General features: G+C 42.6%; 1 pseudogene; it reads right to left on the bottom strand.

The window, feature by feature from the left end:
• Positions 1 to 7485: 7485 nt before the first annotated feature.
• On the bottom strand, positions 7486 to 16928 carry LOC148415253 (uncharacterized; annotated as a pseudogene).
• Between the last annotated feature and the right edge of the window lie 1802 nt (positions 16929 to 18730).

Genomic DNA, 18730 nt, shown 5'->3' with positions numbered 1-18730 from the left:
ATTGGGTGCCACAACAACATCTTCACCTTCTTCGAAAAATACCTTTGGCTCCATTAGCTGTAGCAGATTGCATTCTTCAACATCACTTTACAGCGAGTCCCTCTATTGTCTATTAGGCATACCTGCGCGTCTCCCTTTCCTTGTGCTAGTCCAAAGATAAGTTTCCTGTCTGCTAGTTCCATGCTGTGCTTCTCTGGCTTGAAGTCACTGTCGAAGTTCTTGAACCGCTTTCTGTCCCTGATGATGTGGGATCATGTTCCTGTATCCACAATCAACCCCGTTTGCTGAACCTGCTGTGCTCGCCGATAGACGTCCCCGGTTTCCATTCTGAAGGAACAATTTTCAACTCCAGATGCACCCCGGGTGTCTGATGAGTTTTATCGTTCCCACCATCCTGGGCGCATGCAGAGCAAGCGCTTTGTCCACGCTTCTTCCTACACGCCTTTTCCGTGTGCCACGTGGTTTTGCAGAGACTGCACTTTACGATGGCGTTTCTCACCGCATCGCCAACACGTAAAGCCAGGTCGATTTTTCTTTTTCGGCGCCAACCAGACTTTCAGCACCCTCTCTCCAGCCGCCTCTGTGATAGGCCTCATGTAGGCCTTATGTCCCAAACTTGTGTTGTGGAAGAGTGGCGCCAACGCGCAATTTGCGTCGGCATTCAGCTCAGCATCCAGAGCCCGAGCTTCCTTCGTCATGGGACCGGTTGGCTCATTCAGAATAGCCCCTTAGCTTCGCTGCCCCGTTTGCCTAGCTTTAGCCATCCGCCTTGCTACCGCCGCTAAACTAGCTATACTTTATAGCTAACTAGCTACCTGTGCTACACCGTGCTTGCATTGAAAAATCGCACTATTTGGTGTAGGGCAGTGGTCACCAAACTACGGCCCGCGGGCCGGATACGGCCCGTCAGCACATTTGGCCTGGCCCTCTGAACAATACCAGAGACGCTATCGGATTTTTTTTCCTTTTTGGCCTCCAGAAAAAAAATCCTAGGCCCGGCCCCGTCAAAGAGAGAACAGAATAATGGCGAAAAGGTTAAGTAAGAGAAAAATTGATTCAGAATGCAGGGTATTTAACCTGCAGTGGACAAACGATTATTTTTTTGTTCAATGCAAAGAAAAGGCCGTTTGTCTCATCTGTCAAGAGATGGTGGCAGTATTCAAAGAATACAATTTTTGCCGACACTATGAATCCCGTCACAAAGACTAGTACGGTAGCTTGCAAGGCCACATACGAGCAGACAAACTCTCGAAGCTAAAATGTGGACTACTATCTCAGCAGAATACATTTGTACGCCAAGCTCAGCTGAACCAGGCATCCGTTCGGGCCAGCTTTCGGGTTGCTAAACTGATAGCAAGCAGCGGTAAGCCTTTCACTGACGGAGAGTTTGTTAAGAAATGTATGGATTCTGTCGCGGAGGAGGTGTGTCCCGAGAAGAAAGATGTATTTAATGCCGTAAGTCTGTCGGCGAGTACAATCACCAGACGCGTTGAAGAAATCGGCAGTAATGTATATGCCCAGCTGCAGCAGAAGACGAAAGAATTTGACTTTTTTTCATTAGCACTGGATGAGAGCACGGACGTGCAAGACACAGCGCAACTGCTCATTTTTATTCGTGGAATTAGCGCAAACTTTGAGATATGCGAAGAGCTGGCAGCCCTCCAAAGTCTCAAAGGGACTACAACGGGAGAGGACATTTTTGACAAAGTGTGCCAAACCATGGAAAAGTTGGACCTGGACTGGTCAAAGCTAGCTAGGATCACGACTGACGGGGCTCCTAGCATGGTGGGCGAAACTGTCAAGATTGACAGATGAACATTTGCATCAGTGCTTGAGACTGTCTGTAACTAGAATGGAACCTGATATTCAACTTCTCACCAGCCAGATGCAGGCCCACAGTTCACACTAATGAACATACATAGGTAAGCTCACTTTTCTGACTTGAGTTATTCTGAGCATAAACAAATATAATCATAATAAAATCTACTGGGATAAAATCCATTTTTAAAACCATACTGGTAGTGAAATGTATTGTGCTGTGTAGGTGCACTTAGTTCAGTTTCTCAACCTGCTTCCTTTGTGGTTTTCACAGGCAAGTTGATGAGAGAGCTGCAAACAGCGGTGCTCTGACAACTGAGCTGAACTTTTATCTGTTAAGATTGTGCATGGCACAACAGAAAGTTAATGTTCCATGGCTTTTTTTTCTATGAAGAACCCAGAGAGAGTTATTTAGTTATTATTCATTTCCTGTTTTTTTCTGTGAAGAACTCAGAGAGGGTTATTTAGTTTATTATTTATTTCATTAATAGTGTCATTATATGTTTCCTTACTTTTTTCTGTAAAGAACTTGGAAAGGGTTATTTGGTTATGTGTGGCTTTCTGGAAAACAATACAATTTTTAAGCTCCCCTACGATCGTCACACTTTTTCTGTTACAAACTGACACCGGCCCCCCATCAGAGAAGGGAAAAGTTATGTGGCCCTCACAGGAAAAAGTTTGGGGACCCCTGGTGTAGGGCAATAGGCGTGTCTAATGACTTTTCAGAAAACATTTAATTGATATCACTTCAAGAGGCTAAGCAGAATACATAAAAACGTTAAGGAATTGGTATATTTTTTGTTGCCACGAGGTGGCGCTCACACTACGATTAAAAATAGGCTTGTGTGTTTCACATTGGACTCCCATCATATATATGAAAGTTTTGAAAAGATCAGCACCCCCAAGTGTACAGACGGTGCACCAAGGAAAGACCACAGTGGTCAGTACATGAAAGTGTAGAAAATAAGATTTTTGTCCACCACTAGGTGGCACTGTAAATGATTTGGAAGTTTATCACATACTGTATTAAGTCCCTGCAAAGTTTCAGATGGCTTGAAGCTGTTACAGCTGAGTTATTAAGGTTTTTCTCACTCTTGGCGAAGAAAATATTAAACATAATTTGAAGCTCCGCCCCCATCTTATTTGTCATAGGGTCTCCAAGATATATGGAATATTTGTGCCCCTAAGTCTGATAACGGTCCATGCCAAAGTTGAAGATAATGAGATGAACCGTTTTAGAGAAAAAGGCACTTGTTTGAGACCAGCTAATGTACAAGAATGAGGCAAAATTGCACATTAAAAAAATGCATAACTATTTTTCTGTACACCCTAGCACATGACTCCTTTTGGCTTTTTTGTAGGTGTTTTACATATGCCTAAAAAGTTTCGTAGCTGTTACAGTTGAGTTCTTAAGGTTTTTGTCACTCTTGGCGAAGGAAATATTCAACATAATTTGAAGCTCCACCCATATCTTACATGTCATGGGATCTTCACTGTTTTTGGGATATTTGTGCCACTAAGTCTGATAATGGTCCATGATAAGAAGGCACAGGTTTGAGACCAGCCAATGTACAAGAACAGGGGGGAAGTTGCACATTAAAAAAAAAACATAATTATTTTGCTGTACATCCTAGCACATGACTCCCATTGACGTTTTTGTAGGTCTTACAGTCCTACATATGTCTAAAACGTTTCGTAGTTTTAGCTCATACCATCAGGATTGACTGTAATCTTTCGACATGTTTTGCTGCCACTAGGTGGTGCTAGCATTACACTAGAACAGGGGTCGGCAACCCGCGGCTCTCGAGCCGCATGCAGCTCTTTAGCGAGGTCCTAGTGGCTCCCTGGAGCTTTATCAAAAATGATTGAAAATGAAAAAAGATGGGGAAGAAAAATATTTTTTTCGTTTTAATGTGGTTTCTGTAGGGGGACAAACATGACAAAAACATTCTTAACATTTTGCAATGTTGTAAAAATGTGTTAAATAAACATTACATTTCAACATTTCTGTCAAGGAAGAATTACGTCATAGCCTGAGACATGCGTTTCTGTCAGCAGGGCAGGATGCTAGGCAAGTGGCTGTTGTAAACAAACCGGCGGCCATGAGCCATGGATCCCAAAGGGAAAAAGAGAAAAATAACTGAGGAGAACAGACGATTCAACATTTCTTGGACCGAATCATTTACATTCGTTGCCAATGCAGAAGGATTGCCTGAATGTTTGCTCTGTAGCGAGAAGTTGTCAAATAACAAAAATAGCAATGTGGAACGACATTTTCAGGGAAGGTGTTCTACATTTATAGCCGAGTACCCAGTTGGCAATGAGAGAAAAAGTGCGATTGCATTACTTCTGCAGAAATTAGAGGAGCGCAAAAATATATTTAAGAAGTGGATTGCATCTCCAAACTCCACGACTGCTGCAAGTTTCGTTGCAACCCGGGAGATAATAAAACGTGGCAAACCGTTTACAGTTGGTGACTACATGGAGTCATTCATCAACATATCAGAACACCAACACCAAAGACTTCATAAACAAAACAGGGAAAATACAAAAAAAAAAGACACGCCTCTCTCCGCCAAGACAGTGAAGGAAAGAACGATTAAAATGGCAGGCAACACCGATCAACAAATCAAGGACATTAATTCAGCGCCAGCATACTCAATTGCCAGTGATGTGATCGCTGTTGAACAGACTGCGCGTTTATGCAGGTATGTGGCTGATGTTTTATTTTTATAGATGCAGGGTACGTTTTATTGCACTCTATTGCCCAGATAAGGGCCACCTTATGCATGTTCCATTTTGTTTTTTTCGAATCCTCATGAATAAAATCTTCTAAAATCCGCTTTATTTAATTTAATCAAAGCAATGAAACATAATTCATTAATAGTGTAATTTAGTTAAACTTGAGGCGGCATCACACAACAGAGTAGTCATGTAGTATGTCAGGATGCACTGCAGGAAAAATAAACATTTAATCATGAAGCCTCATTATGTATTTGTAGTTAATCATTTTGATAGTATGCTAATATAGCTATTATAGATACATACAGCATGTGTTGTCTTCATTACAAGGCTTTTATTTATTTGCGGCTCCAGACATATTTGTTTTTTGTTTTTTTGGTCCAATATGGCTCTTTCAACATTTTGGGTTGCCGACCCCTGCACTAGAATATATGTTTGTCTCTCATCCAATGTGTGAAACTGTGAGAAGACCAGATCCTCTGGGTCAAATTACAGCAGCTTTCACTGGTCCGATAAATCTTCAGAACGAAAATGGATGTTGAAGCCACGCCCATTATCGAAACATCGTAATATTTGGTGGAGGTCAGCAGACCTGTAGAAGCTTGTCAGACTTAATTTCAGCGATATTACTTCAATAGGCTCAACTGAGCACATAAAAATGTTTAAAAAATGCTATATTAGGTGGCGCTCGCACTACGACAAAAAATACATTGATAGGTGTTTCGCATTAGTTACCCATCAAATGTATGACTTTTTGAAAAGATAAGACCATCTGGGTCCAAATACAGCAACTTTGTTGGTTTTGGCGAGACATTGGACTGACATATTTGGTTACCATTTGGTAGCCCTATAAGTAATGCAAAAATGTATTACACGAATGCGTTAAGGGCATGAGTCTTAATGTTTCAGTAAAGTTACAGATTTTTTGAAGCATGTACAGCTGAGTTATTAAGGTTTTTGTCACATGTGACAAAGAAAACAAACACATATTTTGAAGCCCCGCCCCCATCATATTTGTCAGAAGATCTTCACGAAATTTTGATCAATTGTGCCTCCAAGTCTGATAATACACCAAAGCAAATTTGAAGTGGACTGAGTCAAGCATTTAGGAGAAAAAAGGAGCAGTTCGGGACCTGCAAACGAGCAAAAACGGGCCAAAAGTGCACATTCAAAAATTCATGACTCTTTTTCTGTACATCAGAGCAGATGGCTCGTGCTGTCTTTTTTGTAGGTCTCGAGGGCCTACAGAAGCCTACAAATATTCGTAGCTCTAGGTGAAATGGGCCGGGACTGAGAGGCTTTTTTCCACTCATAAGGCCATTTTGGGGCCAATTACAGACACTTTTTTCGTTTTGGCAAGACATCTGAGTTTGAGATGGCGTGCAGACCACAGCCATTATAAAACTCAAAATCAAATTAATGAGAACGCAAACAATAAAGGCAAACGCAAGTGGAACAAAAACATTAACAAACCCCACAACAACAAAAGCCAACCAAACATGACAATTGAATATGAATGACATAAAATGACAAAAAACATATTAACTCACCCACAACGGCTGTCTCCAAGTTATTTTAGTGCAAAATCCATTCATTTTTTTCTCAGAAAGACTTTCGTGACTTGCTTGAAGAGTTTGTCTTCGCGTTTCATTTCCATTAATAAATAAATTATTTTTCTATTGACATGGACGATATGCTCAAAGTCGCATTGGTCCAATTTCTGTTGTGCTCTTCTTCAGCCATAGTGGGTTAAAAAAAAAAAAAAATCTGCGAGTCTGGCTTTGATATACGCTAACACTAACGTTAGCTGGTTGAGCAACATGTTTTATTTTTATTCATTTATAAATAACCTTGTTTAACGACTAATATGGCACCGCCTTCCTGCAGTGAGCGTCCACTTACGTCTCATTCTAAATGAAGCCTCTAGATGGCAATCTTATGCCTCGATTATTGCAGCAGTCTAACAAAAATATGGGCCCGTACACAATACGTCATTGCACACTGTACAGAAGCCTTCTACTTATTCAAGCGAAAGCCTGAGCACCTCCCAGCTAGATGTCTGCCTGGAAGTTTGCCTGGAAGTCTGCCTGGCGACTCGCATTAGCTGATTTCTAATTGGCTAAAAACTTTACACTAAAATGGCAGCACTTGTAGGAGTGTAACCATATGGATATAATATAACACAAAAAACAGAATAAGAGAATAATTTTATATGTAAAACATATATTTTGTAAAATTAATTTTAAATGAAATTAACTTTGATTATGGTTATAATATCATAGTTTATTATAGTTATGAGAATTTCAGGTTATATTAGGCCAGCAGAGAAGGCCTTGCTGGCCCTGATGGCCCACCACTGCGATTCTGTCACTTCACGTTGACTACCACACATGCATGCACGCAGGTAAACACAAACAAGCTCACACGCGCTCTTGTCCTACAATAGGACGCCAATTTGTGTTTGTATCAAGTTACGCCGTATGCCTTTAGAATGGCATTTTTACACCACTTTTAACGCCTAGCAGAATCAGAGACAGTGTCAAGAACGCCGCTCTAGATGCCTTGCAGCGACAAATGTTTTGTTTCAAATATGCCAGACGCCATTTGGAGCATTGACATTAGCCAACAGCATCAGCAACGGCAGTCGGCGTCAAAAATAAAAAGCGCTGTTCCAAACGCTGTCTGGTGTTTTTCAACATGAACGTCATTCACACTAGCCGTGAAGCGAGATTTCACTTGTGATCTCAGACGTTACTAGGTGCAAAAAGCTATATTTCAAACGCCCAATGGCGTAACTCAAAACAAACGCGAAGTTGGCATCGTATGATCTCTTCTGCTTGCCATAGTGTGGAAGTGGGCAAGAGCTCGAAAGACAGGAAGATTCTCGAGTGACAGGAAGATTGTTTGTGTGTATATATGCGCGTGTGTTGAGAATCAGCACAAAATGACAGAATCCACATTGTACTATTAATTGATAGACTGTCAAGTTCACCTCAATAAATCAATCAATCAAATTTTATTTGTATAGCCCTGAATCACCGAAGTCTCAAAGGGCTTCACAGGTAAAAAGAGATCAATGTCGAGACTTCTTTTGAAAAAAGAAGTCATACAAAGACATCTTTTGGGTGTAGGTACACAACAGCATCCCCTGTCAAAGCTCCCAGAACTGGAAGGAAGAAACTAAAAAAATCCCAATTTGGGGAAAATCAGAAACCTTCAGAAGGGACCACAGGTGGGAGGAGTCCCCTTCCAGACTCACAGGTTGAAGTGGATGCTGCATGTACCAAATACAGACAAATACAGATACACAATACAGATTACTGAAAACATTGTGCCATATAGTGCAATGATGTCTTGACAGCAGGCAAAGCCATTGGGCAGGAACCTTCCCCCAGTCCAGCAGAGAGGACCGCAGATGTTCGATCAGCGCAGGGCCAAATGGAGGTGTTTAAGTCATCCTTCACCATCTAGCCAGCCCTCTCTCCGAGCCGGGAGAAGGGGGCAGGAAAAAGAAGAATAAAGCTGCAAACAGGCCCAGTAATTAAATGGTTGTGAGTATAAATGTGTTTTTAGTCAGGATTTAAAGAATTCTACTAAGGTGACTGCACAAACTTCCAAAGGTAGGACATTCCAGAGTACTGGCACGCAAATGCAAAAGAGCCTTGATCCCAGAAAGGGAAGGAAAAACTCAAAAACCCCAATTTGGGGAAAATCAGAAACCTTCAGAAGACTTCTTTTGCCCGCAGGGGTCGATAACAAACCGGCATTTTGTGACCAAAGTTGTCGGGACGAAACATATGGTGATGCTGGGTCGACGAGATAGGAAGGAGCTAAACCGTCTAAAATAAAAAAAAAGTAGTAAAAAAAAAGTAGTAAACAACATTATTATTAATTTGCCCTTGTTTATCGACTGTTATCAATCATGAAATCACTAAGCTGTTGTGCTACAACTTTCTCAAGAATTTTCACAATAAACGGAAAATGTGACACTGGTCAATAATTAGAGAGATTTTCAGGATCTTGCTGAGGTTTCATAAGTAATGGTTGAATGACAGCCCTCTTAAAAGCTTCAGGTACAATGCCAGAGGAGAGCGAAAGATTGATAATATTCAAGACAGATGATCCTAAGATTGGGAATAAGTCTTTAACGAGTTTACATGGAAGCAGGTCGAGCATGCAGGATGTCGGCTTTGCCGCTGTAACCAGGTGTGTAAGACACTTCAGGGATAGTAAATCAAACTGGGACAGGCTGACCAGACTTTCAAGAACCTGATTGTCCAAACTGGAGTCAGCAATCACAGTACCCGAGAGGGTAAGTGGCGCTGCATTTTTTATTTTGTCCCTTATAAGCTGAATGCACTGAGTAAAGAATTGCATGAAATTGTGTGCTGAATGGAGGGAGCTATGATTAATCTGCTGCTGTTGCATTAGCTTTGCTACCGTGTCAAATACATATTTGGGGTTGTGTTTATTAAGACCAATGATTTTGGAAAAGTAATTATTTTGAGCTAACCTAAGAGCCTCTTTATATTCCAGCAAGCTATCGTACCAGGCCTGACGGAAGACCTCAAGTTTGGTTGTTTGCCATTTGCGCTCAAGTTTTCTACTTAACAATTTAAGCGTGCGCGTTTCATCCGTAAACCACGGAGTGTGCCGCTTTGGATGAGTTTTAAGTCTTAACGGTGCTATAGAGTTTAGGGAATTTAAAAGAACCGTATTAAAATCGACTGATCCAATGAAAGACAGAAAGGCTGCTGCTGCTGCAAAAGGCCGTAGTTCAGAAAGTGCAGCTGTGGTTGATGATTTAATATTACGACTCTTAAAGCCTTGGTTGTAGTCAATAAGACCACACTAAGCTAGAACTTCAAATGTTATAAGATAAAGATCAGACATAGCGTTAGTATACGGCAAAAATTGTGACATTTGAGGCAGTCAGGAGAAGGGTTAACACAAAATCTAAGATGTTGCCATTCTAGTGTGTCGCTGTTTTGTCATGGTTTGTTGGATTTTGGGTTGTGGGTTTATTTTGAGGGGTTCTGTTTTTTTCTGTTTATGTAGTTCCTGTGCCTCCTCCTCTTGTGTCTCCATGCATTAGTTTTGATTTAGTCCACCTATCCGCGTTACCAGCCATAAATTCAGGTAATTCCTCTAAGAATCCAGAATATGGACCGGGAGGACGGTAAGTAAGTACCACATAGAATGGTGGTGACTAGCTCGATCGCATAACGAGAGCCTCAAATGTCTTGAAGGTGTGATTCGTGCTCGTGCTAAATTTAAGACCAGATTCTGAAATTTGGGTGACCCCCCCCCCCCCCCCCCCCCCCCCCACACACACACACACACACACACACTTTTTTTTTTTTTTTTACAAAGTCGAGCAACATTTGAGCCCACAAAGTTTGGGGGTGAGGCCTCATTTAATGATAAAAATTCATTTGGTTTTAATCAAGTCTCACAGACACCAAGCACTTAAAGATTGTGATCTTCAATAAGATAATTTACAAGAAAAGCTTTTGATGAGATCGACCTAATATTTATGAAGCCGAATTTAAAGTTTTCCTGAACTAATTTGAGTCTTAATTGTAGGAGAATGAGCTTTTAATTTTGCAGCCAGGATGCAAGTTCTTTTATTTTTGAAAGTTGTTCCGGCAACGAAAATATAAAATGGGCGCTTGACGTACTTCCTGTTTGCTTTGTTTGTAAGTGAGAGGCACCTTGCGGAAGACAGTACTGCACGTGAGGCAGTAAGACGCCAACACGTCACCTTTCGTCTGTCTAACAGACAATCGGTAGTCTTACATCTGGGTTGCGTTACCAGTTTGCGAAATGTATTCGTTTTTATGTGATCTTTTAGTTTTGATGTGTTGGGGTTGGTTTAATTTGTTTATTTTTTTTAGAAGTGTGAATGATCGCAACCAACTAATGAGTGGGGACAACATGTCAATTTGCTGGCAAGTTATTGATCGCATTCAGCAACAATTTATTTTTATTTTTTTCTGCAGGACCGTGCAATGCTGTCCTGTTAATTATTTTATCCCACTTTGACTATTTTATTGTTTGGGCCCATTTTATTCTGCCCTCACTAACGTTTCAGCTAGCTAGGCAGATAGTCAACTCCTTCAAAAAACGACACCTGTTGGTGATTCTTCCCCTTATTAATCACTTTAGATGCTTTAAGTAGGTGTAAAACTGAAACAAGAAAAACATAAAAACTATTTACATGCTGCGGCAAATAAAATACAACAAAGTAACTAGCCCACTTGAATGCCGCATGACATAGCACGAGGTTAGACAAGCATGCTAACAGTCGCGAGCTAATGTGCTAGCCGCTAGCTCGATGCTAATCGCTAACTCGATGCTAATCCCCATAAGCGAACTGATTTCCCCCGTCTTTATGATACAAACATTCAAACAATAACCCCAACAAACGTATACAACTCTAAACATAACATATACACATACAGGCTGTGCTTGGCTCAAGACTTGTGGACTAGTGAGTTGTCGACTTTCAAGCATTCCCTTATTGCTCAATGGGAAAACTTTTAAATGAACAAAACGAACAGTTTTGTAACAACAGAAACGGTACAATGGCTCATAAGGAGCCAGAACACTCCCCACCTGACATCAGTAAGATGTCACACTAGAACCCCAAACTAATCCTGCTGTACAGCATCTGACAACAGAAGAACAATATCAGTTACTGGTCTCAGGTGCACTCTCGTATTCCCATCTTGAATCACTTTAACTTCCACTTTCCTGACGTAGCCGTCACTGCTGGGAAAAACGTTTACAATGAGTCCCATAGGCCATTGGTTTCTATTCACCAGGGGGTCCTTGAGGAGGACAACATCACCCCGCCGAAGGTTGCGTCTTGCAGACTGCCACTTGCGTCGACATTGCAGAGTCGAGAGGTATTCCTTTCACCAGCGATGCCAAAAAGAATTGGCTAAATGCTGGACTTGTTTCCACTGACGCCTGTAGATGTCCTTTTCTTCAAGTTCGCCAGGAGGAGTTGGAAGCACACCAACTTTTTGAGTCAAAAGAGTTGCAGGAGTATGAATGGTGCCTCTGGGTCGCTTGACACAGGAACCAACGGCCTCCCATTCATAACTGCTGATACTTCGGCCAGGAAGGTTGTTAAGACCTCGTGGGAGAGGTGTCGTGATCCGTACTGGGCAAGCTGACAGTCTAAGATCCTACGTGCTACCCCTTTCATCCGCTCCCAACTGCCCCCCATATGCGAAGAGTGCGGAGGATTAAAGATCCAAGTACAACCGCTACCATTAAGGAATGACTTTATGTTCGGATCTGAAGGAATCTTAGTGTCAAATCCTAACTCCTTACAAGCGCCCCTGAAGTTAGATCCGCAGTCTGACCTTAATTGTTTTGCTGGCCCCCTAATGAAAAAGAATCGGCGGAGAGCGTTGATGAAACTAGAGGTGTCCATGGACTCTATTGTCTCTATGAGAACGGCCCTAGTGCTCATGCAGGTAAACATCACCGCCCACCGTTTGCTACTTGCAACCCCACCCCTAGTTCGGCAAGAGGTAACTGACCATGGCCCAAACACATCAACGCCGACATATGAGAACGGAGGTTCTATGCTAAGGCTTTCTCTAGGAAGGTCGGACATTTTCTGTGACTGTGTCCCTCCCCTTAGCTTTCGACAAATCACGCAAGTGTGAATGAGAATTGCTAATCTGACGTTTACCCCCCAAAATCCAGTAACCTGCGGACCGTAAAGCACCTTCCGTAAGGTGACGCCCTTGGTGTTTGACATTTTCATGGTAATGGCGGATTAGCATACTAGTTACATGGTGCTGACGTGGTAAAATAAGTGGTTGTTTCTCTAAAGTACCTAAGTCTGAGTGGGGGAGACGTCCTCCAATTCTGAGAAGTCCTTTTTGGTCAAGGTACGGGGAAAGCATTACAAGAGGACTTCCCTTCGGAATGTTTTTTCCTGCCACGAGGTGTCTAAGCTCTTTTGAAAAATATTCTTCTTGAACTGCCTTTATGACCACCTGTCTAGCTTGTTCGAAGTGTGAGGCACTTGCACATTGCAAGGGGTGGAAATGCAATGTGCCACCCCTTGCATTGTCCATCAGTCGATTTGTGTTTAAAGGTTTGTGCAATGTGTACTAACCGGGCAAGAGCTTTGATGAGAGACTGCCAGCTAGAGAAAGACTGGACGTTTGACGCCTTGAGACAAGCTGGTAGAACTCCAGAATCAATGTCTATAAGCAAAGGTCGAATCTCTATGTCCGAATCAGTAACTTGTAGTTGAAAGGTTTCGCTTGAGTTGTTCTTTGTGGGCTTCAGTAAGAACTCTGGGCCCCTTAACCATGTGCTAGATGATAGTTTGTCTGCTGAAAGAGATCTTGAGCCATGGTCGGCAGGGTTGCTATCTGTATAGACATAGCTCCAATGAGCTGGTTGCGTGGTTTGTCTAATTCTTTGAACACGATTGTTGACGAAAACATGGAATCTTCTCGACTCATTGTAAATATAGCCAAGTACAACCTTGCTATCTGAGAAGAAACACATGGCACTGATTTGAATGTTCATTTCCTCCCTTATTAGCTCTCCCACTTCCACCCCTAACACCGCTGCGCACAGCTCAAGTCTAGGAATGGTAAGTTCAGGCTTGGGAGCAAGTTTGGCTTTTCCAAATACAAAGGCTAGCTGTGTGAGACCATCTTTGTTGGTTGCTTGTATGTAAGCTACAGCTGTGATTGCTTGAACTGAGGCGTCACAGAATATACAGATCTGCTTGTGTTCTGCAATTGCCAATGAAAATGAAAAGTACGGTCTTGGAATGTGAATTTCCTCAAGTTGTTGCAAGGCATTCTTCCATTTATGCCACTCTTTGTACATTGCCACAGGAAGTGGCTCATCCCAACCACAAGTCTCTTTCGTCAGGTCCCGCAACAGTAGCCTCCCCTGGACGCTTATTGGTACTGCAAACCCCAGCGGGTCGAAGAGACAGTTAATTGTGGACAGGACGCCCCTTTTCGTGTAAGGCTTAGCAGTCTTTGAAACCTTGAATGTGAATGTGTCTCTTCCTATGTCCCAGCACATTCCTAAACTTCTCTGTATAGATGGAAACTCTGTGTACAAGTCAATGTCTTTGAGTCCGTTGGCCAAATCTTCCTTGGGGAAGGCAGCCATGACGCTTGGGCTGTTTGAGGCTATTTTGTGTAGCCTTAAGTTGGAACTAGCAAGCAGTTCTTGAGTGTCTTTAAGAAGTTTAATTGCCTCGGAATCAGTGGGAACAGATTTGAGTCCATCGTCCACGTAAAAATGTCTTTGCACAAACTGCTTGGCTTCAATTGAGTGCTGTGAATTTGACCTCTCGGCTGCATTCCTCAGGCCAAATATTGCAACAGCTGGAGACGGGCTGTTGCCGAACACATGCACCTTCATTCTGAACTCCCTGACTGGTTCTGTTGGGTCGTTGTTGTGAAACCAAAAGAACCTAAGAAAGTTCCTGTGGTCCTCCTGCACATGAAAACAATGGAACCTTTGTTGTATATCCGCCATGACAGCCACAGACTCTTCTCGAAATCGGAGGATTACTCCAATTAGACTGTTGTTCATGTTTGGACCTTCGAACAGCACGTCGTTCAAAGCCACCCCTTTATATTTAGCGCCGAGTCAAAGACAACTCGAATGTTCCCTGGCTTTTGTGGGTGATAAACCCCAAAGGATGGCAGATACCAGCATTCGTCTTCTTCCCCAAGAGCTGGTGCTGGCTCTGCATGATCTCTATCAAACAACCCTTGCATGAAGTTCATGTAGTGTTTCTCCATTTCTGGATGTTTCTTTAGATTGCGGCGCAGTGACTGGAAACGACTGAGAGCGAGACTCCTGTTGTTTGGAAGACGAGGTCTGGGTGTGCGGAAAGGAAGTGGAGCAATCCAGTTGTTTGCATTGTCTTGACAAAAGTCTCTTTCCATTATTTCAAGAAAGGCTTGGTCTTCAAGTGATGGGGCTAGCTTCTCATCCTTCTCAGTTTGTTGAAACCCCATTTGATGCTATGTACCTTGAGTTTCCCCGAGATCACTGGGTGACTGAAAAAGCTCTTTGACATGAAAATTATTCTCGCATGGTGGTAGGAAACTAGGACGTCCATTTCCTAGAATGGTTGTTCTGTAGGTGGCTACATCGGTAGGCCTGTGTGCACCCCCCAGGCATACGTCGCCTACGATAACCCACCCGAGCGCAAGTCTCTGTGCGAATGGTGAATTAATTGGGCCATTAATGCGCTCTACCACCTTATGAACTTGTACTATGTCGCGCCCCAAAAGCAACATAATCTCAGCTTTAGTGTCAAGAGAGTGGATTCTACCTGCCAAACGTCTAAGGTGTGGATGTGCAAGAGCAACGTTTGGAGTAGGAATTTCGGATTTATTGTCTGGTAAGGAGTCACACTCCAGCAGGTGAGGCAGCTTGGAGGTGAACTGCCCATCAATTGATTGTATGATGAAGTTCTCAGCTACCCGGCCACTTATCATTGTGACTCCTGTACACGTCCTAAGTGTGTATGGCGCAACATGGCTTGTTGGTATGCCAAAGGTGTCAAAAAGGGCAGATTTTGCTAATGATCTATTACTTTGGTCATCTATAATAGTGTAAACCTTGACCTTCTTGTCTGGATGTCCCTGTGGATACACATAGGCGGGACATATTTTTGAGCATCAGCGACCCCCTTTCAAATCTCTGCATATTTGCGTGCATGCTGAGCTTGTTTCTACAGTACTCGTGCCATTCTCCCCACCATGGTCCTCCGCGTGCTCCTGACCCTGGCGCTCCCCAACCTCGCCATCAGGTGTGTGTTGTGCTTGTGTGTCCTGCGCTATCCATGGAGCTAGACCTGCATGCAAGGCTGCTATATGCCTATTGCTATTACACTCCGAACATACAATTTCTGCCTTACAGTCTCTTGCTAGGTGAGAGGATGAGTCACAACACCGGAAGCAAATGTTGTGTTCCTTAAGAAATGCCTTGCATTCATCTAGTCTTTTCTCGAAAACCTCTACACTTATTCAGTGCATGTGGCTTCTTGTGGATCGGACACTCTTTGTTAGTGAACTCACCCAACTTTATGTTGATCGTTCTGGATGTCTTATTTACTTGTGTTTTTTGGACGGTGACAGGAGCTCTGGATTTCCCAAACCTTGAGTAGTGCTTGTTCTGAGAGGGCTGGGACTGATTTAAAGCAGCTGGTGCTAACTTAAAGCTGGGGTCATTTCTCATTTTAGCTTGATCTTGTATGAAATCGCAAAAAAAATGAAAATGGAGGGAAACTGAAATTGTGTTTCTGTTTGTATTTTGTTCCTTCCGTCATCCACTTGTCTTGTAAATTGGCAACTTTTCGACAACAGGGGCAATGCCACGTGAAGTATCTAAATATGCTAGACCATGTAGATCACCAGCAGATTTGGCTGCATCTATTTCAGATAGGAGGTCCCCTAGTTCTCTGAGTTTTTGGGGCTCTTTAATGGAAACCCTGGGAAAGCATTCCAGTCTGTCCAAGAGAGACTTCTCAATAGCCTCTGGGGTTCCATAACAATCCTGTAGCCGTTCCCACACTCTGCGAAGGTCTTCTGCTGGATTGTTGAGGTGAACAGAGCGTATGCGTTTGGCGTGTTTTAAAGACTCCTCACCAAGCCACCGGGTGAGTAGGTCCAGTTTTTCACTAGGTTTAAGACTTAGCCCCCTATGGCATTTTCAAAAGACACCCTCCAAGCCCAGTAGTCCTCAGCTCTATCAGAAAAGCCGTCCGTGACTAAACCTCTTTTTGCTAGAAATTTAGCAAGATTAGCAAGTTCGTCGTTGGTTGATGGAGATGGGTATGGAGTCGGGGTGTAGGCACGTTGTGGCTGGTTGTTTGGTGCACAATGTCCATCATCTTGTGGATCCTCACCATGCTGGTCGTGTGATGGCTTGAGATAATCATGTAGACTATAAACACCTGGATGAGTAGGTGATGGGAGCTGCTTTAATGCATGGTGAGTGAGCAGGGTAGAGGTGTAGTCTTTACTTTGCTCAGCATGTTTGTCTTTTAGTACATATGGAGATGTTTCACTTTTTGCCTCCTCTTCAGCTATTGCTGCCTCAAACACATTAACCTCAGCAAGAGCAGCTTGTACCTCTCTTTCCTCTTTGAGAGCATCCAGTGTGGCGCTGAGTTCTGCTTGTTTAATTTTTATTTCAATTTCTTTGCGTGCAAACTCTGCTCTGGCGCGTGCGGCTTCCGCCTTTGCACGAGCTTCAACTGCTGCATTGACGAGCGAGCTGCTGGATCTGGAAGATGAGTTGGAGCAGATGGAGCGGACGTCCTGCTTGTCCTCCTCCGTAGACTGCATTGCTGTGGTTGACACTGAAGCCCGGAAAACTGCACCCTTGTCCTCATGGAGTAGCCGTGCAGCGAGCTGTTTGCTAGCCTTTTTACTATTCTGCCCTCACTTACATTTCAGCTATCTAGGCAGATAGTCAACTCCTTCAAAAAACGACATCTGTTGGTGATTCTTCCCCTTTTTAATCACTTTAGATGCTTTAAGTAGGTGTAAAACTGAAACAAGAAAAACATAAAAACTATTTACATGCTGCGGCAAATAAAATACAACGAAGTAACTAGCCCACTTGAATGCCGCATAACATAGCACGAGGTTAGACAAGCATGCTAACAGTCGCGAGCTAATGTGCTAGCCGCTAGCTCGATGCTAATCGCTAACTCGATGCTAATCCCCATAAGCGAACTGATTTCTCCCGTCTTTATGATACAAACATTCAAACAATAACCCCAACAAACATATACAACTCTAAACATAACATATACACATACAGGCTGTGCTTGGCTCAAGACTTGAGGACTAGTGAGTTGTCGCCATTCAAGCATTCCCTTCTTGCTCGATGGGAAAACAGGAAGTGCACAAGGCAACAGGATCCGGTTGTCCTTTCACATTCACGCAAACTTTTAAATGAACGAAACGAACAGTTTTGTAACAACAGAAACGGTACAATGGCTCATAAGGAGCCAGAACACATTTATGTTTTTAATGACTCCGCCTCGTTGAAGGTTGTGCAATGGGGTTGACACCGCATGTTTTTTTTGTTTGTTTGTTATTTGTAGTGGTTTAATAGGTGTGCGGTGTGTGGTTATCATTGTCAACAAGTGTCTCGCTCCTTGCACAATTATTCTAGGCTGGCTATTACAATAAAGCTGTTCAGAAATACATTCAGCCTTCGTCAGTTTACTTTCTGACCATTGCGGGAATACCACATCCAAAACATTACTACAGGATGTTAGTAGTCCTATTAAGATGTTGATGCCTGGAGCTCGGTTTGTATTTTGAGTAATTAAAACCTCATTGCAATGTTAGTAATATAGGAATTCGGTTGTTGACGGCTACAACACGTATTAATATTCCGCCTAGGTACTATGTCACTAATCCCACCGGTTGAGGAAGCATGGCTTCTTTTCTTAATACAACCTCATCAGAAATCTTATCACTGGGGGATTCAGCATTAGGTATTGAAACAGTGTGTGGATTGCAGTGACCTAGACTAAGTCTCTAGCCTTGACGACTCCATGCCCGTTCTAGCAGGCTCATACGTATATTGTCTGTAAACAGTCATCATGTGTACCCAGAGAAAAGAAACCATCTTGTCAGCTCCAAAATGACGCAAACTCCCTCCAAATGGCCACCAACGTGACAAGATGGCGAGAAATAGAATTGTTCCGAAAAAAAGCAAGGCAGTGGATCTACAATGGGGACAACCTCAAAGATCTGCCTTTCCCCTGGTGGATTCATTTCAATTTTATTTAAGACATGCACTAGAAAGGAAGAAACTTGTTTGGAGGAAAATAAAGTTGTAATGTCACTTGATGAAGATTCATATAAAACAATTGTGAATAATACAAATAGATAAGGCAAACCCATCCTCCAGAAAGGCTTGTCACGTTTCAACAGGAGGGATGGTGTAAAATAGAGGAACAATTCTTCTTTATGTGTTTTAATTTCTTTAAAGCTTTTTGTTGAGCATGCATGAGACAAAATGAATATTGCTTAGTACTCACTGATGTATTTTAAAATTTGTCAAATGGTTCCAGTTAAATACTCAGATATTATTGTGACAAAAGCATTATGTAAACTTCATAAATATA

Source organism: Hippichthys cyanospilos, chromosome 12, assembly GCF_059441005.1.
Source record: "Hippichthys cyanospilos isolate Australia breed blue-spotted pipefish chromosome 12, RoL_Hcya_1.0, whole genome shotgun sequence".
In the NCBI taxonomy this organism is placed as follows: Eukaryota; Metazoa; Chordata; class Actinopteri; order Syngnathiformes; family Syngnathidae; genus Hippichthys; species Hippichthys cyanospilos.
The sequence above is the reverse complement of the archived record's forward strand: the minus strand, read 5'-3'. Positions and strand labels throughout refer to the sequence as shown.